A 6,000-nucleotide genomic window follows, 5' to 3' on the forward strand; every position below is an offset into this window, starting at 1 on the left:
GGGGAAATGTTCTGGGGCGGAGGACGTCATGTAAAGTATCACAACAGTGTAAAGTAGTAAACAAGCAACAACATCATCCATTGCATTAATAGTAAGATTTTAATACATGTGAGTTCTTTCATAGAAAAATACATGAAAATAAGTAATTAAAACAAAAGACGAGTCTTGACTACTCCGTCTTCACAAAACCTGGTCATCATACCTGTCTACTGGGACTTGAGAATGCAAGTTATTTTGAAAGCGTAGATCAACATTTAAGCTGGTGAGTTCATAAGAATTTAATGTCATTTTTTGTATATGTATCAATGAAAACGTTTGTAAGTATTTTTAAATGTTTGAACTTCCTAGAAAATCCCATATTTCATACTAGTATAAAATGAGTCTTCTACCGAGACCCGAATGAAAGTAAGTAAGTAGTCTTCTAACTAGACCCGCTGAAAGTAAGTAAGTAGTCTTCTAACGAGACCCGCTGAAAGTAAGTAAGTAGTCTTCTAACAAGACCCACTGAAAGTAAGATAATAATATGATTGATAGTCCCCATACTAAACGTTCTCCATATAAGAGATTCTGGGAACTAAAGGTGACTTCCGCAACGAATTGCTAGGTCGAATAATCCACATTAATGCTATGTAATCATATATATATATATATATATATATATATATATATATATATATATATACCCAAAACTATACCTATAATAGCTTACTAGGAATTTATATATATGAATAGATGAACGTATACCTTTTCTACCCAAAGGTACTGAATTGATTGATTAGAACCTTTATATCTACATATGTATACATAATATATATCTAAGGTTTAGAGGACCTTCGAACAACTAACCGATACCTTAAGTACACATCCAAACAAGGACAAGGAAATAAAGCGAGTTAGTAGTCCTAAGCCCTTTAAACATTATTTATATAACTATACATATTTAGACATGCTTTAACAATTGTACTAGGAATACTAAATAGAATCTCCTAAACTATACCTATTATAGTTTACTTGTAATATATGTATAAGAATGAATGAAAGTATTCCTTTGCTACTTAAAGGTACTGAACTGACTGATAGAACTTTTATGTCTACATATGTATTCATAATACATAACTAATATTTAGACATGCAACTGACAATATATATATATATATATATATATATATATATATATATATATATATATATATTTAAGAAGAAGTTTAACAAAATATTTGAAGAGTTTAATAATAAATATCTATGACTTTATGTCAGTTTATAAAACGATTTAAAAGTAGTTTGTTTGATAAGACAATTTGAAGTATATGAAATCCATAGTTTGAAACATAGTTAATACAAAGTTTTGAAAGGAAAGGTTTCGTATATAAAACAAGTTTGATAAAGAGTTTGACAACTAAAAACATTTGAGAAAACATTTTGAAGTAGTATGCTTGGTAAAACAGCTAAAAGCGTAGTAAATCCATTTGTGTACTAGTTATTAATCACATGTGATTGATATAAAAACTAATATGATTCAACTTGTATCCCCCCACCCACACACACATAAAAGAATTTAAAAACATTTAAAAGGTTAATTAAGGGGGTAGAACTCACCTGTTTTGAGTGGATTGTACGGAAGTGTTGGACAAGGTGCTAGGTGTCAAGTGAAGACTTGAACACACACAATGATCCTAGCTAACATATAATAAAACATATATGTATCCAATTAGTCATTTAACAACTAATTAACCAAGTTAAGACACCCTAGGACATGGAAACACTTTGATTCAAGTGCTATAGGTACCAAAGGGTTGCATCTAAAGGTTTCATGGCATGACATTGGAGTTTATGGCCCAATGACCACTCCATATGGAGTTTACGGTCTAAGGTCATTTCCCCCATGAGTTTATGGCTATAAACTCATGGTACTAAGTTCCATTTGGTGATTTAAGGTCTTATATGTCAAGAGTAAGCATTCTATGATCAAGTCCAAGCCTTAGGAAGCATTAGGGGCACAATATCACCCCTTTATAGAGTTTACGGCCTAAGGACCATTTCCTTATGAGTTTATGGTCGTAAACTCTATGTAGACTTGTTTTCTTTGATGTTTAAGGTCCTAAACACTTCAAGGAAGTGATCTAGACTAGTGTCCAAGGCCAAAGAAAGGACTAGGGTTGATTTAACCCCACTTATAAGTGTTCACGGCCCAAGAACATCCCTTGGACGTAAACACCTTTGATCTTATGATTTCTTGGTGTTTTCTAAGTGTAAACAAGATCATTCAAGTATACAGCAAGCTAAGACAAGTGTACTTACAAGATAGAAGCTTGATTAGGTGTTTAAGGTCCAAGAACACTAGTGTGTGTTCTTGGTGTTTTGAAGAACACTTGAAGATCTAAGTGAAAACCAAGAATGAATGGATGAAATGATGTATAACAACTAGATGTTAGGTTATAACAACAAATCAATTTAAGAAGTACTTACGTTTTTGGAAGATTGGGAGAAGGGTGGGATGATACTTGAGAGAGAATGGTGAGAGTTCTTGAGGTGGGAAGCTCAAGAATGAGAGAATGAAGAGTAAACTCATGCCTAAGGAATGAGTTTGCGGCTGTAAGGGAGTTCACGGCCCAAACCCCTTTTGTTTGGCCGTGAACACCTAACCAAGGTGTTGATTGTTTCATTGGTACCCCGATATCCTAGAAATTACTTACTTTTATCCGTTCGTTTCAAGAATAATGATTAAAAATACTCAAACGGACTTTAAACCGGCTAAAAATTAGCAGAAAAGTATTTAACTTTTAATTGAAGTGCTTGACTGTATGGTTTGTATGAATGAAAATTTCAGGTTGTCACAACCATGCACATTTAGGATACATTGCTGAAATACCCTTGCAACACTCACAGTGCGATCATCCGTAACCTCCACCTCGAGCAGGGTATCCAAAGTCCCAAGCGCATCTCGGAACTTCTTGCTAAGCGCAAGAGACACAAACGATCGGTTAGCACCCGAGTCAAACAAAACATGAGCTGACATACCATTGACCAAAAAGGTCCCTATGCAAACATAATACATACATATAAGAAATTTTCAAACACAAGATAAAGAAGAATAAACACATACCAGCCACGACGTCTGGTGCAGCCCGAGCCTCCTTGGTAGTCAGCTGAAAAGTGCGGCTTTTCACCGCTGGAGCTTCCGCCTTGACAGGGTGGCTATAAGTAATCCTCATAGTGGCAGGCACGGGTGCCGCTACTGATCCCCCTCCTCCTCCTTGCAACCTCGGAAAATTGGCCTTTTTATGGCCTGTCTGGTTGCAATGGAAACATATCAACCCCTTCTTGGGGAAATCCTTACTCATGTGGCCCTGCTGGCCACAAGAGTAACATCCTGATATCCCGGCTCTCCGATAAGTCCCCTATGAAACCTCTGGCACTTGGCACACCGGCCACGACCCTGCTGGCCCCTACCCGAAGAATCAGATGCCTTAGGCTTCTTAACCTGAGCCCCTGCTACCTATACCTACTCAATCTTCTGCTGCGTGCGGGACTCCAACTCTATCTCTCTCTCGCGGGTCTTCTCCACCATCCCGTTTAGGGTTTTGCACCCTGTAAAGCTCACAAACTCTTGAATATCGTCCCTCAACATAGCATGATATCGGGTCTGCCTTATCTCCTCATTCGTAGCATACTGAGGAATCAACAAAGCTCACTCTCGAAACTTTGCGGTGATCTCTGCCACAGTCTCGGTGGTCTGTTGTAACCCATGAAACTCCCTCACCAACCGTTGCACCTCAATAGGTTGTGCAAACTCCGCATCGAGACATTGAAAAAACTCAGCCCATGACATCTAAGCCACACCGGCTACTCCCACTTGGCTAGTAACCTCTCCCCACCAATCTCGGGCCCTATCCCTCAGCATACAAGAAGAAAATCCAACCTTTGCCTCTTTCAGGCAAGAACTCGTGTGCTGGGCATTCTCAATGTGCGCTACCCAGCGTCTGCTCACAATGGGGTCCCTAACCCCAAAGAACTCTGGATCTCCACATGCCTTGAACTCCTAAAATGAAGGAGCTCAGGCTCTACCCTGACCCGCAACAACATCAACCCTGAATGCCTTAAGTCTCTCATTCATGATCTCCATCATACCCTCCTTGAACGTCCCAAAGATGACTGGGGTAGCGTCAAGGATGCCCCTTGTAACCTTGGCCGCAATCAACTCACGCAGCCTCTCATCAATACCATCAGTAGTACCGCCTGACCCAGCCCCAGATCCAGATCCTGATCCTGATCCCCCTGTTCCCAACTGTGTCATCACCATGTTGAACTGAAATATCATAAATTAAAATGATCATGATTTCTATATATATAGGGGATCTTCCCACACTGGTCCTCCTTGAGGTCGTCAGATCTAGCAATGCTTACTGGTTCTGTGCTTCTAGTAGTACAGGCCCAATACAACCTTCCACACTTACCTGTACCTTTCCCCAATGCTCTACGTGATAACTTTGATTTTTCCCACAACCCAACCATATCCCACAACTACCAAATACATTAGCCTCAGGCTGTCCTAAGACTCACTCTACTCATATCAACCAAACCATTCATGACAGGCTGCTTTTATGCATACAAATTATACACAGAAAGGATCAAATAGACTTTCGAACAAGAGATTCTACCCTAATACTATATCCAACGAGGAAAAGAAAATAAGGCCAAATCAATCATTATGAGGCTATAAGCTGCTAACCATATACAATTTTAAAACCATACACTTAGCAGGTTCCATATAATCAACAAAGCTCAATATCAATATCACATGGTTATTCAAATTGGGAAACTACTTACTTGGCTCGACTGATCACGTGCGTCACACTCTCATCTTTTGGGTTTCTTTTAAATTCCTTTTAGGTTACTTTTGAAAACATTTTATCACCTTTTTAGTTTGAGTCCTGACACACCCGAGGATATGCCTGAATCCATCAAACCAAGGCTCTAATACCAACTTGAAATAACCTAATTTTACAAAGAAAATTTTTCATTTTTACGTTAATCAAAACCAATCTCATAAACCATAGTTTCCCAACATGTGTTTTCAAAATAACATTCATTACATCATTGTTTTCCTTTTTAAACATCAGAGGATCCCAAATACATTAAAAGAAGAAATAGAGTGTGTGCCACGTCATCACGCCTTGCCCTTGCCCTTGGGCTCAGAAGTACCTGAAACAAATCAACAATCTGTAAGCAAAATGCTTAGTGAGTTTCCCAGAGCATACCACACACATTCACATACACGTATCATGTTAGTTAATAAAGCTATAAAATGCCACAAAAACCATGCAATATAATCCAACAATAATGTCATGGGCTAATCCACATGGTCTTTACCTAGGAGTGCCATGGGCCACCGCACATGGTGTTACATCCAATGTCATGGGCTCCCCCCGGGGTCTTCCATACCAACATAATATCACATAACATATCAATTCATAAACGAATAACACACACATAACATGATCACATAATGGGTCATCCTTGGTACCGTAGACCCATAAGTATGGTGAGAAGACTCACCTCCAACTGTTGAATACAATAGCTACTCTCTTAACAGTCCGAAACCACTAGTGCTGAACAATAACAATATTAATCCAAGATTAGAGTTTGGTCATGGCCAAACTGAAAACTCAACCCCAAAGTCCTTTCCTAATGGCCCAAGAGTCTTCCTTGGCTAATGGGCCCCAAGGTCCATTTTCAAAATTTATTAATGGCCCACATGGCCCATCAAGGTCCAGCTATAATACTTTCGGCTTAAGACTGATCAATTGACCCATTAACTTGAATTATGACCAGGCCCAAAGATAGATTAAGGCTCAAATGGCTTATGGGCCTAAAACAAGTTCAAGTCCATCAGGGGTGCGTACGACATGCCTACCACCATGGTACGCGCAGCGTATCGGGCTTCTACACATTACGCGCGATGTTCTCTATGCTACACCCAACGTAGGAACAGATTAAGCA

The sequence above is a fragment of the Lactuca saligna genome, chromosome 8, assembly GCF_052625555.1.
Source record: "Lactuca saligna cultivar CGN05327 chromosome 8, ASM5262555v1, whole genome shotgun sequence".
Lineage (NCBI taxonomy): Eukaryota > Viridiplantae > Streptophyta > Magnoliopsida > Asterales > Asteraceae > Lactuca > Lactuca saligna.